We start from the raw sequence: 22514 nt of genomic DNA, 5'->3' as shown, positions 1-22514 counted from the left end.
CTTCCTTTCCTTTCCAGTTATTGTCAGTCCACAAAATAGTTGAAACCTTTAATTGTGAAGTTTTATTCACTCCTTCCAAGGTTGTTTTTCAGGATCGTATCACCAAGAACATGATTGGTGAAGGGTTTCTCTTTCAAGGGCTATATTATGTTTCTCCGCATCCTAGAATTCCAAGAAGCATTCAAGCTCTTAGAAGTCATCAACAATTTTTGTGGCATCAACGTCTTGCTCATCCTTCTAGCCTCGTGTTTTCAAAGATCTTGTCCAATATGCCAATGGAAGCTCATGGTTGTGAAACATGTCATCTTTCTAAGTCATCCAAACTTCCCTTTAAGTTGTCGATGACAGAAAGTTTCAACCCTTTTGAATTAATACATTATGATGTATGGGGCCCTGTGGTTGACTCCATTGACAATTTCAAGTATTTTGTGACCTTTATTGATAATTTTTCTAAAGTCACTTGGGTTTATTTGCTAAAATCTAAGAGTGATGTCTATGAAACTTTCAAACAGTTTCATGCCATGATTGTCAACCAATTTTCTACAAAAATCAGAACCTTCAGAACTGATAATGGCACCGAATTTACCTCCCACAATATGACTAATTTCTTAGCTACTAATGGCATTGTGCATCAAACTAGTTGTGTTTATACTCCACAACAAAACGGAGTTGCAGAACGAAAAAATAGGAATTTATTAGAAAAGACAAGGGCTATCATGTTTCAAATGAATTTGCCTAAACAGTTTTGGTCTTTTGGGGTTCTTACAACAGCCTATCTAATTAATCAACTTCCTAGTCGAGTACTCCATTTCAAAAGTCCATTTGAAGTTTTAATGAACAAAAAGGCTGATATTTCTCATTTAAAGGTGTTTGGTTGCACATGTTTTGTTCATGTTCCAGCCAACTCTAGAGATAAACTTGATCCAAAAGCTGTTAAATGTATATTTCTTGGCTACTCAAATACACAGAAAGGATATAAATGTTATGACCCATGTTCCCGAAAGGTTGTTGTCACAAGGCATGTTCGATTTGATGAAACTAGGCCATATTTTTCCTGTTCCAATAAAATGGGAATAAGTTCAGATTTTTTCCCTTTCTTGAATACTGAAGGCATTAGTCCAGAACTGAATCATTCTAATTCATCGAATGCACCATCATCTGATAACATTTTAAATAATGTTGCTCCACTAAATCCGGAACAGGATGTTCATCCTGATCAGATTTATCAAGAGTTAGTACCTCGAAGAAATCCTCCTCGTCACCGTCAGCAACCTAAGAGAATGGAAGATTATGTTGCTTATTCTGTAAGACATCCAATCTCAAAGTATCTGTCTTATAAGAATTTCGCCTTTACACATGTTGCTTTTCTCTCTAAAATATCTGCTATTAAAGATCCTCAAACCTTTCAAGAAGCTAATTCTAGTGATGTTTGGAGAAATGCTTTGCAAGAAGAACTAAATGCTCTTGCTGAGAATTCTACGTGGAGCATTGTACCTCTCCCTAAGGGGAAGAAAGCTGTTGGATGTCGTTGGATTTACAAAACCAAATTTAACTCTGATGGTTCAGTTGAGAGACATAAAGCACGTTTGGTGGCTCAAGGTTTTTCTCAGGAATATGGAATGGATTATAAAGAGACCTTTGCTCCAGTTGCAAAGATGACAACCATGCGGGTTCTGCTGTCAGTTGCAATTAACAATGGATGACCTCTATCCCAAATGGATGTAAAAAATGCCTTTTTACATGGGGATCTGGAGGAAGAAGTTTTTATGAAATTACCTCCTGGTTTCTTGAAACAGAATGATGACAACATGGTTTGCAAACTTCACAAATCTATTTATGGACTAAAGCAAAGTCCTAGAGCCTGGCATACAAAATTGAGTGCTGCACTTGAAGGGATGGGATTCTCAAAAAGCAATGCTGATTCTTCACTATTTGTTAAACTTGGTAATTCGGAAAAATTAATGGTTCTAATCTATGTGGATGATCTTATTGTGACAGGAAGCAATGTTGAGTCTGCAAAAAAACTGAAAAAGCATCTTCAACAGTTATTTCCTATAAAGGATCTTGGTTCCTTGAAATATTTTCTCGGAATAGAAATGGCAAATTCCAGCAAAGGGTTCTATCTTAATCAAAGGAAGTATGCTCTGGATCTACTCAAGGATGCCCAGATGGTTGATTCTAAACCTGCTCGCCCTCCTCTTGACAGCAAACAAAAGCCCTACTCCAAAGGTGAAGTGCTTAAGAATCCTGCTCACTATCAGAAGCTTGTTGGTAAACTGATTTACTTGACAATTACTAGACCAGATTTGTCCTATGCGGTTAACATTGCTAGTCAATATATGCATGCTCCCACTAATCAGCATTTAAGCCTGGTTAAACGAATCCTGCGCTACTTGAAAGGATCCATTGGTCGTGGAATCATTATGCCCAGCAATGGACACACCAAGGTTGAGGGTTATGCAGATTCGGATTTGGCTGGTAATTCTTTGGATCGAAAATCAACTACAGGATTCTGCATAACTGTTGGGGGAAATTTAGTTTCCTGGAAAAGCAAAAAACAACAAGTTGTTGCTCGATCTAGTGCGGAAGCTGAATATCGAGCTATGGCCACTACAGCCTGTGAACTTATGTGGCTTAAAAGTCTCCTTTCAGACTTAGGATGTCCGTGTGCTACTCCTATGATTCTTTACTGTGATAATCAAGCCGCAATGCAGATTGCTGCTAATCCGGTGTTCCATAAAAGAACGAAGCATATAGAAGTTGATTGTCATTTTATTCGTCAACAAGTTCAATCAAAGCTTATTAAAACTTGTTATGTGCGAAGTCAAGATCAACTAGCTGATGTATTCACCAAGGCCTTACCTTCAGCTCAGTTTCAATGCCTTTTAAGCAAGCTTGGATCTCAAAATCTTTTGGATCCAGCTTGAGGGGGAATGTTGAAAGGCAATATCTGGAGAAGTGATATTCAATGTGTCCTCTTTCCCAAATGTTCCTACTTCCCAAGTTTGTCAGTTATGTTCTTGCTTATTTTCTAGGTGTCTTTAATTTTCTAGTCAACAACTCTTGAGCTGGTTGTGTTATTTTCTAGAATCGTCTTTAATATGTTGTCTCCATGACAAGTGTATAAATATGTGTAAGATGAATATCAAACTATGATTCACATCACTGTCTAAATTCCATTCTCTTCCGTTTCTGTTTTCTTTAAAAACAATGGGCGTGGAGAAGAATTTAGTAATGGAAATTATGTTAAAATTAGAGTGTAATCATGTATTTATGAAGATCCAATCTAATATTAATTCTTGATTAATTTTATGGAATTGATGTGATTATTTTGATATGATTGTAATTGTAATTGTAATTGTAATTGATCTTGGAGGATTATATTATTATCTCTAACAACCTCTCTCAATTGAAAAAGGGAGGCACACACATTGAGCTTGTCTTGGAGAAGTGCAAATCAATGTGAGAAGTCCTTTGTGAAGATATCAACAACATGATCTTGGATAGAAATATAGTGAATCTGAAGTATCTTGCGAGCGACTTGTTTACGAAAAATGTGGAAATCAATCTCAATATGTTTGATTCATTCTTGAAACACCATATTAGCAGTTAAGAAAGTTGCACCAATATTGTCACACCAAAGGATCGATGGGTATGGTAAAGAAACTCACAGTTCCGTTAAGAGTGACTATACCCCGCAGAGTTTAGTAGTATCATGAGCTAGGAGACTTTGTATTTAGATTCAGTACTAGACCGAGCGACAACATGTTGTTTCTTGGAATTCTATGAAATGGCCAATCAGCATCGAAGATCATTATCTGATCAAGAGAGGTAGATGGCTGAATTAGAAGACCATGGTATGGAGTGTGCTGAAGATACTGGAGAATGCGTTTGACTGCCACCCAATGAGAAGAAGTAGGAGATTGTATAAACTAACAGGCTCGATTAACCGCAAAAGAAATCTCAGGGAGATGACTGAGGGTGAGGTACAATAGGGCACTAACAATGCTCCGATACATGTGTGACTTAGGCAAGGGATCCCTATCATGCGACAGAGAGGAGCCAGAGGAAATTGGGGTATGCAAAGGCTTGGCATGGTCCATTTTAGCCTACGATAGAAGATCTGCTACATACTTGGACTGACAAAGAAAAATCCCTTAGGGGTGCGAGTAGCATCAATACTGAGGAAATAGTGAAGTTGGTCTAGGTTTTTCAGAGGAAAGCTCTCACACAGCTGAGCAAGCATAGCAGAGATATGAGAGGAGGAATTGCCAGTGAATATAATATTATCAATATAAATCAACAGATATTAAGTGATATGAGTAAAGTGATAGAAGAATAATGAGGAGTCAAACCTAGATTCATGAAAACCCAAGTACAAGAGAGATAATCGTAGTCTAGCATGTCATTATCGAGGAGCCTATTTGAGACTGTAGATAGTTTTGTGAAGTTTACATATATGATTAGGAAAGTCGGGATGTGTGAAGCCAGGTGGTTGAGACATGTAAACCTCCTCACGAAGAGTCCCATGGAGAAACACATTACTAACATAAAGTTGATGGATAGGGCAATCTTGAGTGACAGCAAGAGCAAGAATTGTGTGTAAGGTGGTAGGTTTAATGACAAGACTAAAAGTCTCAATATAGTAAATACCAGGCTATTGGTGAAAACCTTTGGTGACAAAACGAGCTTTGTGACGCTCGATGATCCCATCATATCGATGCTTAAGTTTGAAAATACATTTGTAGCCAACAATATTATGAGTAGATGTGCGGGGAACAAGTGATCAAGTGTTATTCTGAATGAGGGCATTGAATTAGGAAGTCATGATGTCCAGCCAAGCAGGGATTGTGTCAGCAATGGTAAAGCAGGTTGGTTCACAATCCTTTGTGATGACATTATGTGCAACAACTTTTGATTTGGAACGAGTAACCATATAATGCAAGGAGAAAGCCGTTACATTGAGAGGGCCATTGGTGGATGCAGCAGATGGTGTAGGGGATGAAGAAATAGTAGTGTCTGAACTGGAATGAGGTGATGCATCCAAATGATTAGAAGGTGGAGGCAAAGAGTCCTCTAGAGCAGTAGAAGACCAAATAGAGAGCTCTGAAGGAAGCATTACAGTCAGTGTTGGTGGCATAGAGTTAGAGGGCATTAAGGATTGTGGTGCAACAAATGGAAATGAGATATCATCAAAGTGAACATGGCTAGAGATAACAATTTGACCTGTAGGTGGATGGAGACACCAATATCCTTTGTGAGCATCACTGTACTCAAGGAATACACACTTGACAGACTGAAAATTCAGTTTTTGACAATTGTAAGGTCAAGTCAGGAGCTAACAAGCACAACCAAAGGTGGGAAGAAAATCATAGTCAAGAGGTCGATGGAATAAGATCTCAAAAGGCGACCTACAATGCAACGTAAGAGTTAGGAGTCAATTAATTAGATAAGCCGCAGTGAAAAATGTCTCATCTCAATAATAAAGTGATATAGTCTCATGATTAAGTAAGGTGAGACCCATTTCTATAATATGTCTAATCATGTATTCAACAACTACATTTTGTTCACTCATGTATAGGCACGAGCGGTGATGATGAATTCCGTGTAAGACGAAGATGGCAGCAATATTCGCCACCTAGTCAGTTTGAGTGACTTTAATCGTCCTGTCAAATTGGTTCTCAACAAATACTTTAAATTTTATAAATATTGATAAGACATGAGATTTTTATTTGAGACAATAAATCTAAGTATAGTAGCTACAATCATCCTCAAAATGCACAAATTCCATCAGAGGAGAAACTAGTGATGGACCCCAAACATTTGAATGTATTAATTCTGAAGGACTTGTAGTTCGAGATTGTGAATTTAGAAATGGATGTTTGTGACCTTTCCCATATTGATAAGCATTACAAAAAGTAGCTATCTTATTTCCTGAGATAGGTAATTAGAAAGTAAAGATAATAAAAAAAATTACTGTTGAAGATGGACGTCCAAGTCGGTGGTGCCATGTGATAATTGAAGAGTGCTCTCCAAGAAAATTAACTTGTTTGGTGTTGAATTTCCCAGATTAAATTAGCCAATATAAGCCACCATCAAGTGTTCCATGAATAAGTTCCTTCTTCGTGATACGGTCATTAACAACACAGAATGTTGAATGAAATTCAAAGAAGATCTTATTATCAGTCGTAAAGTAGACAACACTTAATAGATTTTTGGTTAAAGTAGGTAACACTTGCAATATATTATGCAAGTGTAGTGATCTATTGGAACTATTAACAACAAATGACCAATATTGGAGATTGGGAGAGTATTACCGTTCCAACCATAATTTTTTCTGTACCTTGGTATGGAGAATGCAGATGGAGATTGTCAAGATTAGTAGTAAGGTGATTAGTAGCACCTGAATCTGGATACCATGTAGCGTCAACAATAATAGATGGTGCAATAACCATTGTAATCAGACTGTTGGTGGAGCTAAAGTAATGATCAAATTGATGTTAGCAGAAGACAAAAGAATGCCCTATATCATTACAAATTTGGCACAAGAGATTAGGCCGACAATTAGCCGCAATTTGATCAAACATCATGTTGGAGTATATACTGAAAGTCTAAGCTTTGTAAACATTCATTATGAATAAAGAATCACATTTGGTCAAATTGTCTACATTTAGTTGCAGTTGTTCAATTAATTTATATTGTAGATAACATAGTATGTGGTGTCACATGCAGAAGATGATGTTATCAGTACCTTATAAATTATAAACAGTAGCTCACGACCAAAATGGAAAGGAACAAACCATTAGAAGGTCGTAGTGTAATTAGGTATCAGTTTATCTTGACTGTATAATTACACTAGTACACTCAGAGTGTATTGAGTAGGACCATTTGAGGTCGTTTCTTTTATACTGACTTTATAAAGAAACAAAGACCTCGGTTATTATGGAAGTGTGTGCTCTTAATCCTAATATAATAACAAGCACATATATTTGATATTTATTTCTTTAATTTATCAATGGGTGAGATTTAGTTCGATGAATCAATAAGCTCGATAAGTTGGGAAATGGTATCACTTATAGTGTGTGTTGTTGATTATAGAAGGAAACTGTGTCCTAGAGATACTAGGTTGATAATGTCCTCAAGAGGAGCTCATAAGGATTGTCATGTTAAACCCTGCAGGTGGACTTAGTCCGACATGACGATAAGGTTGAGTGGTACTACTCTTGGACTAAGATATTAATTAAATAAGTTGTCAGTAACTCACTTAATTAGTGGACATTCGATATCTTAAATACAGGGAGACTAACACACTCATAATAAGAAGGAGCCCAAAAATGTAATTTGGGATTGGTGCGGTAGTTCAATAATAGTTCTCTAGTGGAATGAATTATTATTGATAAAATTAAGTTGTGTGTTCGGGGCGAACACGGGATGCTTAATTTTATCGGGAGACCAAAACCAATTCCTCCTCTCGGTCCCTATCGTAGCCTCTTATTTATAGAGTACTATACCCACCTTCTATACCCACCAATAGGGGGCCGGCCAAGCTAGCTTGGGAACTAAGCTAGGGCCGGCCTAGGTATAAATTGGGGTGGCCGACCCTAGCTTGAACCCAAGCTAGAGGGGCCGGGATTTTAATTTTAATTTTTATTATGTGGGAGATATAATTTATTAAAGAGAATTAAAATTAAAATATCTCTCTTGTAAAAGATCTACAAAAGATTAAAGAAAGAGATTAGATCTCTTTCCTTATTTGTAGATTGGTGAGATATTTTATTTTCTCTTTAAAAATTATTCACATGTTGTAAAATTAAAATTATAGAAATTTTCTTTTATCAACCATGAAGAGATTTTGAAGAGAAATTTTATTTTTTAAAATTTTTGGAAACAAATTAGGAAGTTTTAATTGTTGATTGAAACTTGTCCAATTTGATTTCATTGATGTGGCCGGCCATAAGATTTCAATTGGGGAAATTTTATTTTATTTTTCTCAAATAAATCATGTCAAGGAAATTGAGGAAATTTTTATTGTAATTAAATTTCCTAATTTGCCTAGGCCAAGGAATATAAAAGAAGGGGTGAGGGTGCCTTCATGGAACAACCATTATTATTTCTCTCCCTCTTTTGTTCCTTGGTGTGGCCGGCCATCCTTTCCCTCTCTTCCTCTTGTGGTGGCCGAACCTTTCTCTTCCCTTGGAGCTTTTGTGGTGGCCGGATACTACTTGGAGAAGAAGAAGAAGAAGGAGAGGAAGCTAGCGTCTCTTGGAGCTTGGTTAGTGTTTTGATTTTCTTCCTTGGTGAAGCTTCTTTCTTTGTGGCCGAACCTAGCTAGGAGGAGAAGAAGGTGGTTGGTGGTTTCTCATCTCGGAAGATCGTTGCCCACACAACGTCCGAGGTTAGAAGAGGAATACGATAGAAGATCAAGAGGTCTTTCTAGAAGGTATAACTAGTAGTTTTTCCTTTTCCGCATCATACTAGTTATTTATGGAAATAATACCAAATACAAGAGGCTTACGTTCTAGTATTTCGAATATGTTTTTCGATGTTGTGTTCTTTTGTTTTATTTATCCTTGTGATTTGATTGTTCTTTTCGGTTAACCTAAAGTTATTTTAGGAAATTAAATATTAACTTTCTATAAAAGGTTTTGTCTAGTCGGTGGTGGTTGCTCCCATATCCAAGAAGGCCATGTGCCTCGCCACGTCAGTACTGGGAACCAATTATGGAAATTAATATTTAATGGAATTAATAACTTAAGGTGATTTGGGTCGAACGTGTTAAGTTCCGCAGGAGACCCAAGTCAAAACCTAAAAGAACGAATAGATTAAGTTTTGGATCAAACGTGTTAAGTTCCGCAGGCGATCCAAAATTTAATTTAAAAGAACACATGGTAGCTAGGAAAAGGTTCAGACCTTTATACAAAATTTTTGTACAGTGGAACCTCTACGTTTTCCGAGTAGCAACCAACAATTGGTATCAGAGCTAGGGTTTTACCTCTGTGTATTTGGTATTAGTTTAATTATGCACATGTCATACATAATTTAGGTAGGATAATAGTAGGATATGCTAACTTTGTGGATGCAGGATCCAACTATTATGGCTTTTAGATATTATGTGTGTGATTGGACCCTTGGACATGTCAAGGACATTTATATGTGTGTGCATGATTGTATTAAAAATACAGCATGAGCTGTATTTAGTTTTATTAGGATTTTATTTTTTGATCTAGATACATGTACATTCCTTTTATGGAATATAGGATCAAAATTGTAAAATTCTATTTATGTCGCGGATCAAATCTTGCAAAGCGTGGAACCTTCTGAGGACCAGAGGCGCAGCGGAACAAGGAACAAGATGGATGCGACAATTAGACCCGGTGGCGGTGGCCAAATATGGCAGCAGCTTGGGATGACAACACACGGAGGACAACTATAAAAGCCATAATAGTTGAAAATTAGATTTTCTATTTATTGCTTTTATATTATGCTGTGTGTGCATGTTAGTATACATGACTAGTAGGCTAGCATAGTTAAAATTCCTCGTTTATAAATAACTAAGTGGGAGAGAGATTTTTAAATAAATCCCATGGTCTCCATTACTGGTTTGTAAGTGATGCAAACAAGCTTGCGCGTTGGCTCTGAGTGCCTTCCTCCATAACGGATGAGCTTGTTTGTGGATCACTAGAACAGACTTCCATTTTTGGATGACTATAGGAAGTTAATTAAGAGCGTGTGATCTTCCCCAACGGAAGGGGTATAATCTTATTAATGGACTTAGTGTCAAGTAATGGTATACACTTAGACACACCTAATAGTATCCTCCCCATCGGAATCACTGCTATTATTTGTGTGACCAAAAGATACCAACTATTAATTTTATTTGTCAAAAAGTTAGGTTGACAAGATAATAAAATTAATGGGTTAAAACCCTTCTTTTTACAAATGTTGAATTTGTATATGTCCACACTAACGTGGCATACAAAATTCACGGTATTTTGAGGTGTTGGTTAATTTAAAATAGTATTGTTTGAGGAATCAATATTATTCTAAATTTAAGAGTTCTGACCAAAAGTTATTTGTGATTCTTAGGATGACTTTCAACCCACTGTCCATCATACTTCAACAGAATAGACTTACTGGACCAAACTACATAGATTGGAAAAGAAACCTAGATATTGTTCTTACTGCTGAAAGCTATAAATTTGTACTGACTGAGCAGTGCCCTGAAGCACCTACTGGTGAATCTACTCAAGAGGAGATTGAATATCATAGGAAATGGGTAAAAGCTGATGAGATGGCGCGGTGTTACATTTTGGCTTCAATGTCAAATGTATTGCAACATCAGCATTTACCAACAGCTTATGATATTATGAACAATCTCAAGGAACTCTTTGGTCATCAGGATAGGGCTTCTAGGCAAGAAGCCATGAGAAAGATAATGACAACCACCATGCAAGAGGGTACTCCTGTGAGGGATCATATCCTAAAAATGATGGCTTATCTAAACGAGATACAGATCCTTGGAGGAGAAATTGATGGGGAAACCCAGATCGATATGATCCTCCAAACGCTACCTAGAAGTTTTGAGCAGTTTCGCCTGAACTATAATATGAATAAGAGGGTTTATTCATTAGCGGAACTACTGACAGAACTTCAAGCAGTAGAAGGATTATTTCGTCACAATGCTCAAATTCACTATGCTGAAAATGGTTCTACTTCTAAACCGAGAGGAAAGAAGAAGAAGAAACAAGCTGGTTCAGCAAAGAAAGTGAATAAATCTCAGAATACGGGATTTAAAGCTGGAATGAAGAAGCCGAAGGGCAAGTGCTTCATTTGCAAGCAGGCAGGACATTGGAAGGCGGACTGTCCTCGTAGGAACCAAAACAAAGGTATATCTCATACTCTAGTTGTTGAAACATGTTTAGTGGTGTTATCTACCAGCACCTGGTGTGTAGATACGGGAGCCACTGATCATGTCTGCAATTCCTTGCAGGGGTTCCAGGAAACCCGACGACTATCTGAAGGAGAGATTACCGTCTACATGGGCAATGCTACTAAGGTGGCAGCTGTTGCAGTGGGAGACGTCTACTTATCTTTTAGTAGAAATAGAAATTTGATTTTAAGAAATTGTCTTTATGTACCCAGTTTTAGGAAAAATTTAATTTCAGTTTCTAAATTGTTTTTAGATGGATATTCAGTTTCTTTCAGTAACGATGTAGTTATTAAAAGAAATAAAGTGATTATCTGTTCTGGTGCATTAGTTGGCAATTTGTATACTTTAAATCCAATTTCTTCCACAAAACAAAACATGGAAATTTATAGCTCATCTTCTAACTCTAATAAGAGAAAAGAACATTCAGAGATGAACCAAGCATATCTTTGGCATCTAAGGCTTGGTCATATTAACTTAAGTAGGATTCAAAGGCTTATAGCCGATGGACTTTTGAGTTCATTTGAGTTGGAAAATTTTCCAACTTGTGAATCTTGCTTGGAAGGTAAAATGACCAAGAGGCCGTTCAAGGCCAAGGGGTATAGAGCCAAAGAAGTGTTGGAATTGGTTCATTCTGATTTGTGTGGTCCTATGTCTGTCCAGGCAAGAGGTGGTTTTGAATATTTTGTCTCTTTTATAGATGATTATTCAAGATACGGATATATTTACCTAATGCGCCGCAAGTCCGAATGCTTTGATAAGTTCAAAGAATACAAGGATGATGTGGAAAAACGATTAGGTAAAAGTATCAAGACACTACGATCTGATCGTGGTGGTGAATACCTCTTAGGAGAGTTTAGGAATTACTTATCAGAGGCCGGGATTCAATCCCAATTGTCTGCACCTGGAACACCCCAACAGAATGGTGTAGCAGAACGAAGGAATAGTGTTGGTTGCTACTCGGAAAACCTATAGGTTCCACTGTACAAAAATTTTGTACAAAGGTCTGAACCTTTTCCTAGCTACCATGTGTTCTTTTAAATTAAATTTTGGATCGCCTGCGGAACTTAACACGTTTGATCCAAAACTTAATCTATTTGTTCTTTTAGGTTTTGACTTGGATCTCCTGCGGAACTTTACACGTTCGACCCAAGTCTCCTTAAGTTATTAATTCCATTAAATATTAATTTTCATAATTGGTTCCCAGTACTGACGTGGCGAGGCATATGACCTTCTTGGATATGGGAGCAACCACCACCGACTAGACAAAACCTTTTATAGAAAGCTAATATTTAATTTCCTAAAATAACTTTAGGTTAACCAAAGAGAACAATCAAATCACAAGGAAAAGAAAAAATAAAAGAACACAATATCGAAAAACATATTCGAAATTCTAGAACGTAAGCCTCTTGTATTTGGTATTATTTCCATAAATAACTAGCATGATGCGGAAATAAAAATTACTAGTTATACCTTGTAGAAAAACCTCTTGATCTTCTACCGTATTCCTCTTCTAACCTCGGACGTTGTGTGGGCAACGATCTACCGAGATGAGAAACCACCAACCACCTTCTTCTCCTCCAAGCAAGGTTCGGCCACAAAGGAAGAACTTCACCAAAGAAGAAAACCAAAATACTAACCAAGCTCCAAGAGATGCTAGCTTTCTCTCCTTCTTCTTCTTCTCCAAGTAGTATCCGGCCACCACAAGAGCTCCAAGGAAGGGAGAGAGGTTCGGCCACCACAAGAGGAAGAGAGGGAGAGGATGGCCGGCCACACCAAGGAACAAAAGAGGGAGAGAAAATAATAGAGGTTGTTTTTCATGAAGGCACCCTCACCCCTTCTTTTATATTCCTTGGCCTAGGCAAATTAGGAAATTTAATTACAATAAAATTTCCTCAATTTTCCTTGACATGAATTAATTGAGAAAAATAAAATAAAATTTCCCAATCAACTTGTGATGGCCGGCCACAATCAAAAGAGCAAATTAGGAGAGTTTCAATCAACAAATTAAAACTTCCTAATTTGTTTCCGGAAATTTTAAAAAATAAAATTTCTCTTTAAAAATCTCTTCATGGTTAATAAAAGGAAATTTCTATAATTTTAATTTTATCAACATGTGAATAATTTTTAAAGAGAAAATAAAACATCTCTCCAATCTACAAATAAGGAAAGAGATCTAATCTCTTTCTTTAATCTTTTGTAGATCTTTTACAAGAGAGATATTTTAATTTTAATTCTCTTTAAATTATATCTTCCACATAATAATAAAAATTAAAATTAAATTTCTTTTTTAATTTAATTTGGCCGGCCCCACTAGCTTGGGTTCAAGCTAGGGCCGGCCACCCAAATTCATACCTAGGCCGGCCCTAGCTTGTTCCCAAGCTAGCTTGGCCGGCCCCTATTGGGTGGGTATAGAAGGTGGGTATAGATGGGTATAGAACTCTATAAATAAGAGGCTACGATAGGGACCGAGAGGAGGAATTGGTTTTGGTCTCCCGATAAAATTAAGCATCCCGTGTTCGCCCCGAACACACAACTTAATTTTATCAATAATAATTCATTCCACTAGAGAACTATTATTGAACTACCGCACCAATCCCAAATTACATTTTTGGGCTCCTTCTTATTATGAGTGTGTTAGTCTCCCTGTGTTTAAGATATCGAATGTGTTGGTTGCTACTCGGAAAACCTAGAGGTTCCACTGTACAAAAATTTTTGTACAAAGGTCTGAACCTTTTCCTAGCTACCATGTGTTCTTTTAAATTAAATTTTGGATCGCCTGCGGAACTTAACACGTTTGATCCAAAACTTAATCTATTTGTTCTTTTAGGTTTTGACTTGGATCTCCTGTGGAACTTAACACGTTCGACCCAAGTCACCTTAAGTTATTAATTCCATTAAATATTAATTTCCATAATTGGTTCCCAGTACTGACGTGGCGAGGCACATGGCCTTCTTGGATATGGGAGCAACCACCACCGACTAGACAAAACCTTTTATAGAAAGCTAATATTTAATTTCCTAAAATAACTTTAGGTCAACCAAAAAGAACAATCAAATCACAAGGAAAAGAAAAATAAAAGAACACAACTTCGAAAAATATATTCGAAATACTAGAATCGTAAGCCTCTTGTATTTGGTATTATTTCCATAAATAACTAGTATGATGCGGAAAGGAAAAATTACTAGTTATACCTTCTAAAAAAAACCTCTTGATCTTCTACCGTATTCCTCTTCTAACCTCGGACATTGTGTGGGCAACGATCTTCCGAGATGAGAACCACCAAGCACCTTCTTCTTCCTTGCAAGTTTCGGCCACCACAATTCTCCAAGAGAAGTAGAGGTTCGGCCACCACCACCAAGCTCCAAGGGATGCAAGAAACAAAACCACCTTTCTCTCCTTCTTCTCCTAGCTAGAACCGGCCACCATCAAGAGCTCCAAGAGAGGTTGCCGCCGGCCATAAGAAGAAGAGAAGAGAAAGAAGCTAGGGCCGGCCACCAAGGAGGAAAAGAGAGAGTTGATCATCCGTGAAGGCACTTCTACCCCTCTTTTATAATCCTTGGTCTTGACAAATAAGGAAATTTTAATAAAAATTCCTTAATTCTTTTGTCATAAAAAAGAAAAATTATTTTAATTAAAAACAATTTTCTTCTTTTAATAATAATGGCGGCCACTTCTAATTCCCAAAACAAGGAAAATTTAATTCACACAAGAATTAAAACTTCCTAATTTGTTTCTAGAAATTTATAAAAATTTCTCCAATAATTTTATCCTTCATGATTGGTTAATAAAAGGAAATTTTATAAATTAAAATTCTTCTTCTAAACATGTGGATAATTTCCAAAGGAAAGTTATCTCTAAAATTAAAATCTCTTTTCAATCTACAAATAAGGAAAGATATCAAATCTTTTCTTAATCTTTTAGAAACTAATAAAAGAGAATATTTAATTTTAAAACTTCTCTTTAAATTATTATCATGGTCAAAAGGAAAGTTTTCTCAAAATAAAATCTCCTTTCAATCTACAAATAAGGAAAGATTTCAAATCTTTTCTTAATCTTTTGTAGAAAGCTTTAAAAAGAAAGATTTAATTTTTAAACTCTCTTTTAAAACTATGATATCCACATAAGAAATAATTTTAATAAAAATCCTTTTTAATATGATGTGGCCGACCACCTAAACTTGGGCTCCAAGCTATTGGCCGGCCACCTTAAGGCCAACCTTTGGCCGACCCCCTTTAGCATGGGTATAAAGGTGGGTAAGAAGTGGGTATGTGGTGGGTATAAATCTCTATATACAAGAGGCTACGATAGGGACCGAGAGGAGGAATTGGTTTTGGTCTCCCAATGAAATTAAGCTTCCGTGTTCTCCCCGAACACACAACTTAATTCCATCAATAATAATTCATTCCACTAAAGAACTATTATTGAACTACCGCACCAATCTCAAATTACATTTTGGGCTCCTTCTTATTATGAGTGTGTTAGTCTTCCTGTGTTTAAGATGTCAAATGTCCACCAATTAAGCGAGTTCTTGACAACTCATTTAATTAATATCTTAGTCCAAGAGTAGTACCACTCAACCTTATTGTCATGTCGGACTAAGTCCACCTGCAGAGTTTAACATGGCAATCCTTATGAGCTCCTCTTGGGGACATTATCAACCTAGATCACTAGGACACAATTTCCTTCTATAATCAACAACACACACTATAAGTGATATCATTTCCCAACTTATCGGGCTTATTGATTCATCGAACTAAATCTCACCCATTGATAAATTAAAGAAATAAATATCAAATATATGTGCTTGTTATTATATTAGGATTAAGAGCACACACTTCCATAATAACTGAGGTCTTTGTTTCTTTATAAAGTCAGTATAAAAGAAAGGACCTCTAATGGTCCTACTCAATACACTCTAAGTGTACTAGTGTAATTATATAGTTAAGATAGACTAATACCTAATTACACTACGACCTTCCAATGGTTTGTTCCTTTCCATTATGGTCGTGAGTTACTGTTTATAATTTATAAGGTACTGATAACATGATCCTCTGTGTGTGACACCACACACCATGTTATCTACAATATAAATTAATTGAACAACTACATTTATCATAAATGTAGACATTTGACCAATGTGATTCTTATTTCTAGATAAATGTTTATACCAAAAGCTAGGCTTTTAGTATACACTCTAACAGAATGTCCACTAATTAAGTGAGTTACTGACAACTCATTTAATTAATATCTTAGTTCAAGAGTAGTACCACTCAACCTTATTGTCATGTCGGACTAAGTCCACCTGCAGGGTTTAACATGACAATCCTTATGAGCTCCTCTTGGGGACATTCTCAACCTAGTATCTCTAGGACACAGTTTCCTTCTATAATCAACAACACACACTATAAGTGATACCATTTCCCAACTTATCGGGCTTATTGATTCATCGAACTAAATCTCACCCATTGATAAATTAAAGAAATAAATATCAAATATATGTGCTTGTTATTATATTAGGATTAAGAGCACACACTTCCATAATAACCGAGGTCTTTGTTTCTTTATAAAATCAGTATAAAAGAAACGACCTCAAATAGTCCTACTCAATACACTCTAAGTGTACTAGTGTAATTATACAGTCAAGATAAACTGATACCTAATTACACTACGACCTTCTAATGGTTTGTTCCTTTCCATTTTGGTCGTGAGCTACTGTTTATAAGGTACTGATAACATTATCTTCTGCATATGACACCACATGCTATGTTATCTACAATATAAATTAATTGAACAACTACAAACAAATGTAGACAATTTGACCAAATGTGATTCTTTATTCATAATGAATGTTTACAAAGCTTAGGCTTTCAGTATACACTCCAACAATCTCCCACTTATACTAATGACTAAGCTACCATATCTTCTACCATACATCTGATTCCCATTCCCTCCACATGCCGATCGAAAGCTTTCGCTGGAAGAGCCTTAGTGAAAGGATTTGCCAGGTTATCCGCTGATGCAATCTTGGCGATGACAACTTCTCCTCGCTTCACGATATCTCGTATCAGGTGGTACTTGCGCTCTATATGTTTACTTGCCTTATGAGCTCGTGGTTCCTTCGAGTTTGCAACTGCACCGCTATTATCACAATAAATTGTGATGATTTTGGGCAAACCAGGAATCACATCTAAGTCCATTAGAAAGTTCCTGAGCCATACTGCTTCTGCTTAGAGGCTGCTACATACTCAACTTCCATGGTTGAGTCCGAAACGCATTTCGCTTAACACTCCTCCATGAAATGGCTCCACCTCTAAAGTAAACACATAGCTGATGTATACTTATCATATCCCTATCGATTGAAATCAACTGTAACCACAGGGAGCATATCGTGCTTGGTAAACTAGCATATAATCTCTAGTCCTTCTCGGTACTTCAATATATGTTTTACCGCATCCAATGTCCTTGTCCAGGTTACTCTGATATCTGCTAAACGACAAAACAAATATCGGTCTCGTATATAGCATTGCATACATTAGGCTTCCCACAACGAAGCAAGGAACTGCTTTCATGTCCTCTATCTCTTTCGACGTCTTTGGAGACATCTCTTTAGATAGAGCTACCCCATGTCTAAAAGGTAAGAAACCTTTCTTGGAATCCTGCATGCTAAAACGAGCAAGGATTGTATCTATATATGAAGCTTGGGACAGACACAACATTCTTTTCTTACGATCCCTTATAACTTTGATCCCAAGAATGTGTGCACAATCTCCTAAGTCCTTCATATCAAATTGTTTGGACAACCATACCCTTACGTCTGATAATACCTTGACATTGTTGCCAATTAACAAAATATCATCTACGTATAGTACAAGAAATACCACCACGTTTCCGTTACACTTCTTATATACACAAGACTCATCCGGACTTTGAATAAATCCATATGACTGGATTACTTCATTAAACCGGATGTTCCAAGACCTTGAAGCTTGCTTCAGTCCATAAATGGACCGATTGAGCTTGCACACTAGATGCTCTTTGCCTTTTTCAATGAACCCTTCTAGTTGCTTCATATGGATGTTCTCTTCAAGACTTCCATTGAAAGCTGCTTGACATCCATTTGCCAAATCTCATAATCCATATGAGCAATGGATAAGAGTATCCGATAGACTTAAGCATGGCTACCGTGAAAAGGTTTCCTCATAATCGATTCCCTCTTTCCGAGTGTACCCTTTCGCAACAGCCTAGCTTTGAAGATTTCTACCTTCCTGTCCCTCTTTTCCTTTTGTAGATCCACTTACATCCAACGGCTTTTACACCATCGGTGGTTCTACAAGCTCGGACCTTATTAGAGTACATTGACTCTATTTCGAATTCATCGCATTTTGCCAAGATCTTGCATCTGTATCTTGGAGTGCTTCGTCATATGTCCGGGATCATGTTCATGTTTACCGGATCAAATCAAAGACTCTCCAAAAACATGAATCTTTCAGGTTGCCTTACAACCCTCCCACTACGACGAGAACCATCTGTGGTTGTGTATCATGTGATACGTGTTGCATCTCTTGTGGTACTTCATCTTGTCTTGTTGGTACTCAAGTAGACGTGTCCTCTCTAAGTTCTTCTAAAACAACTTTACATCGGGCTTGTGATCCATTATATAGTCTTCTTCTAAACACCGGGCATTGGTGCTAACAATGACCTTCCGGTCTTTAGGACTATAAAATAAACCACCTTTCGCTCCTTTGGGATATCCTACAAACACGCGAACTTCTGAAGATTCTAACTTATCAAGATCTGGTTCAGGACATGTGCCGGACTACCCCAAATCCGAATATGTCTTAGATCGGGCTTGCCCATTCCACAATTCTATGGGAGAGAAGAAACTGATTTAGAAGGTACTAAGTTCGGAACGTATACTCTGTTTCCGGACATATCCCCCAATTTGTAATTCTCAATAACTCATCATTGATCTAACCATCTCCATAAGAGTCCTATTCCTTCATTCTGCTACACCATTACTATTGGGGTGTTCCAGTGCACAATTGGGATTGAATCCGCCTCGATAAGTAATTCCTAAACTCTCCTAAGAGGTATTCGCCACCACGATCGATCGTAGTGTCTTGATACTTTTACCTAGTCGTTCTCCACATTAGCCTTGTATTCTTTGAACTTATCAAAGCACTCGGACTTCGGCGCATTAGGTAAATGTATCCATATCTTGAATAATCGTCATGAAAGAGACAAAATATTCAAAACCTCCTCTTGCCCGGACAGACATAGGACCACACAAATCGAGTGAACCAATTCTAACACTTCTTTGGCTCTATACCCCTTGGCCTTGAATGGCCTCTTGGTCATTTTACCTTCCAAGCAAGATTCACAAGTTGGAAAATTTTCCAACTCAAATGAACTCAAAGTCCATCGACTATAAGCCTCTAAATCCTACTTAAGTTAATATGACCAAGCCTTAGATGCCAAAGATATGCTTGGTTCATTTCGAAGGTTCTTTTCTCTTATTAGAGTTAGAAGATGAGTTATAAATTTCCATGTTTTTTTTGTGGAAGAAATTGGATTTAAAGTATATAAATTGTCAACCAATGCACCAGAACAGATAATCATCTTATTTCTCTTTATAACCATATTATTACTAAAAGAAACTGAATATCCATCCAAATATAGTTTAGAACTGAAATTAAATTCTTTCTAAACCTGGGTACATAAAGATAATTTCTTAAAATCAAATTTCTATTCCTATCAAAAGATAAATAGACGTCTCCCACTGCAACAGCCGCCACCTTAGTAGCATTGCCCATGTAGACGGTTATATCTCCTTCAAATAGTCGTCGGGTTTCCTGAAACCCCTGCAAAGAATTACAGACATGATCAGTGGCTCCCGTATCTACACACCAGGTCTTGGTAGATAACACCGCTAAACATGTTTCAACAACTAGAGTATGAGATATACCTTTGTTTTGGTTCCAACGAGGACAGTATGTCCTGCCCGCTTACAGATGAAGCACTTGCCTTCTAGCTTCTTCATTTAAATCCCATACTCCGAGATTTATTCACTTTCTTTGCGAACCGACTTGTTTCTTCTTCTTCTTCCTTTCGGTTTAGAAGTAGAACCATTTTCACATAGTGAATTTGAGCATTGTGACGAAATAATCCTTCGGCTGAAGTTCAGTAGTTCCGCTAATGAATAAACCCTCTTATTCATATTATAGTTCGGAACTGCTCAAAACTTCTGTAGCTTGGAGGATCATATCGATCTGGGTTTCCCCATCAATTTCTCCTCCAAGGATCTGTATCTCGTTCGGATAAGCCATCATCTTTAGGATATGATCCCTTACGGGTACCCTCTTGCATGGTGGTCGTCATTATCTTTCTCATGGCTTCTTGCCTAGAAGCCCTATCCCGATGACCAAGAGTTCCTTGAGATTGTTCATAATATCATAGGTCGTTGGTAAATCTTGATGTTGATGTTGCAATACATTTGACATTGAAGCCAAATGTAACATCGCGCCATCTCATCCGCTTTACCCATTTCCTATGATATTCAATCTCCTCTTGAGTAGATTCACCAAGAGGTGCATCAGGGCACTGCTCAATCAGACATATTTATAGCTTTCAGCAGAAGAACAATGTCCGGTTTCTTTTCCAATCTATGTAGTTTGGTCCAGTAAGTCTATTCTGAAGTATGATGGACAATGGGTTGAAAGACATCCTAAGAATCACAAATAACTTTGGGTCGAACTCTAAATTTAGAATAATATTGATTCCTCAAACAATACTATTTTAAATTAACCAACACCTTATAACACGGTGAATTTTGTATGCCACGTTAGTGTGGACGTATACAAAATCAACATTTGTAAAAGGAGGGTTTTAACCCATTAATTTTATTATCTTGTCAACCTAACTTTTGACAAATAAAATTAATAGTTGGTATCATTGGTCACACAAATAATAGCAAAGTGACTCCGTTGGGGAGGATACTATTAGATGTGTCTATGTATACCATTACTTGACACTAAGTCCATTAATAAGATTATGCCCTTCCGTTGGGGAAGATCACACGCTCTTAATTAACTTCCTATAGTCATCCAAAATGGAAGTCTGCTCTAGTGATCCGCAAACAAGCTCATCCGTTATGGAGGAAGGCACTCGAGCCAACGCGCAAGCTTGTTTGCATCACTTACAAACCGAATGGAGACCATGGGATTTTTTAAAACCCTCTCCCACTTAGTTATTTATAAATGAGAATTTTAACTATGCTAGCCTACTTTACTTGTAAACTAACATGCACACAAAGATAATATAAAAGCAATAGAGAAACTAATTTTCAACTATTATGGCTTTTATCTCTAGTTGTCCTCCGTGTGTTGTCATCCCAAGTCACTGCCATATTTGGCCACCGCCACTGGGTCTAGTTGTCGCATCCATCTTGCTCCTTGTTCCGCTGCGCATCTGGTCCTTAGAAGGTCCCACGCTTTGCAAGATTCGATCCGCGACATAAATATAATTTTACATTTTGATCCTATATTCCATAAAAGGAATGTACATGTATCTAGATCAAAAATAAAATCCTAATAAAACTAAATACAGCTCTTGCTGTATTTGATAATACAATCATGCACACACATAAAAATGCCCTTGACATGTCCAAGGGTCCAATCACACACATAATAACTAAAAGCCATAATAGTTGGATCCTGCATCCACAAAGTTAGCACATCCTACTATTAACTTGCCTAAATTATGTACATGTGCATAATTAAACTAAATACCAAATACACGGAGGCAAAACCCTAGCTCGATACCAATTGTTGGTTGCTACTGAAAAAACCATAGGTTCCACTGTACAAAATTTTGTACAAAGGTCTAACCTTTTCCTAGCTACCATGTGTTCTTTTAAATTAAATTTTGGATCGCTGCGGAACTTAACACGTTTGATTCAAAACTTAATCTATTTGTTCTTTTAGGTTTTGACTTGGATCTCTCGCGGAACTTTACACGTTCGACCTAAGTCTCCTTAAGTTATTAATTCCATTAAATATTAATTTCCATAATTGGTTCCCAATCTGGCGTGGCGAGGCACATGACCTTCTTGGATATGAGAGCAACCACCACCGACTAGACAAAACCTTTATAGAAAGCTAATATTTAATTTCCTAAAATAACTTAGGTTAACCAAAGAGAACAATCAAATCACAAGGAAAAGAAAAAATAAAAGAACACAATATCGAAAAACATATTCAAATTCTAGAACGTAAGCCTCTTGTATTTGGTATTATTTCCATAAATAACTAGCATGATGCGGAAATAAAAATTACTAGTTATACCTTGTAGAAAAACCCTTGATCTTCTACCGTATTCCTCTTCTAACCTCGGACGTTGTGTGGGCAACGATCAAGATGAGAAACCACCAACCACCTTCTTCTCCTCCAAGCAAGGTCCACAAAGGAAGAACTTCACCAAAGAAACCAAAATACTAACCAAGCTCCAAGAGATGCTAGCTTTCTCTCCTTCTTCTTCTTCTTCTCCAAGTAGTATCCGGCCACCACAAGAGCTCCAAGGAAGGGA

The sequence above is a fragment of the Zingiber officinale genome, unplaced genomic scaffold, assembly GCF_018446385.1.
Source record: "Zingiber officinale cultivar Zhangliang unplaced genomic scaffold, Zo_v1.1 ctg213, whole genome shotgun sequence".
Lineage (NCBI taxonomy): Eukaryota > Viridiplantae > Streptophyta > Magnoliopsida > Zingiberales > Zingiberaceae > Zingiber > Zingiber officinale.
The sequence above is the reverse complement of the archived record's forward strand: the minus strand, read 5'-3'. Positions refer to the sequence as shown.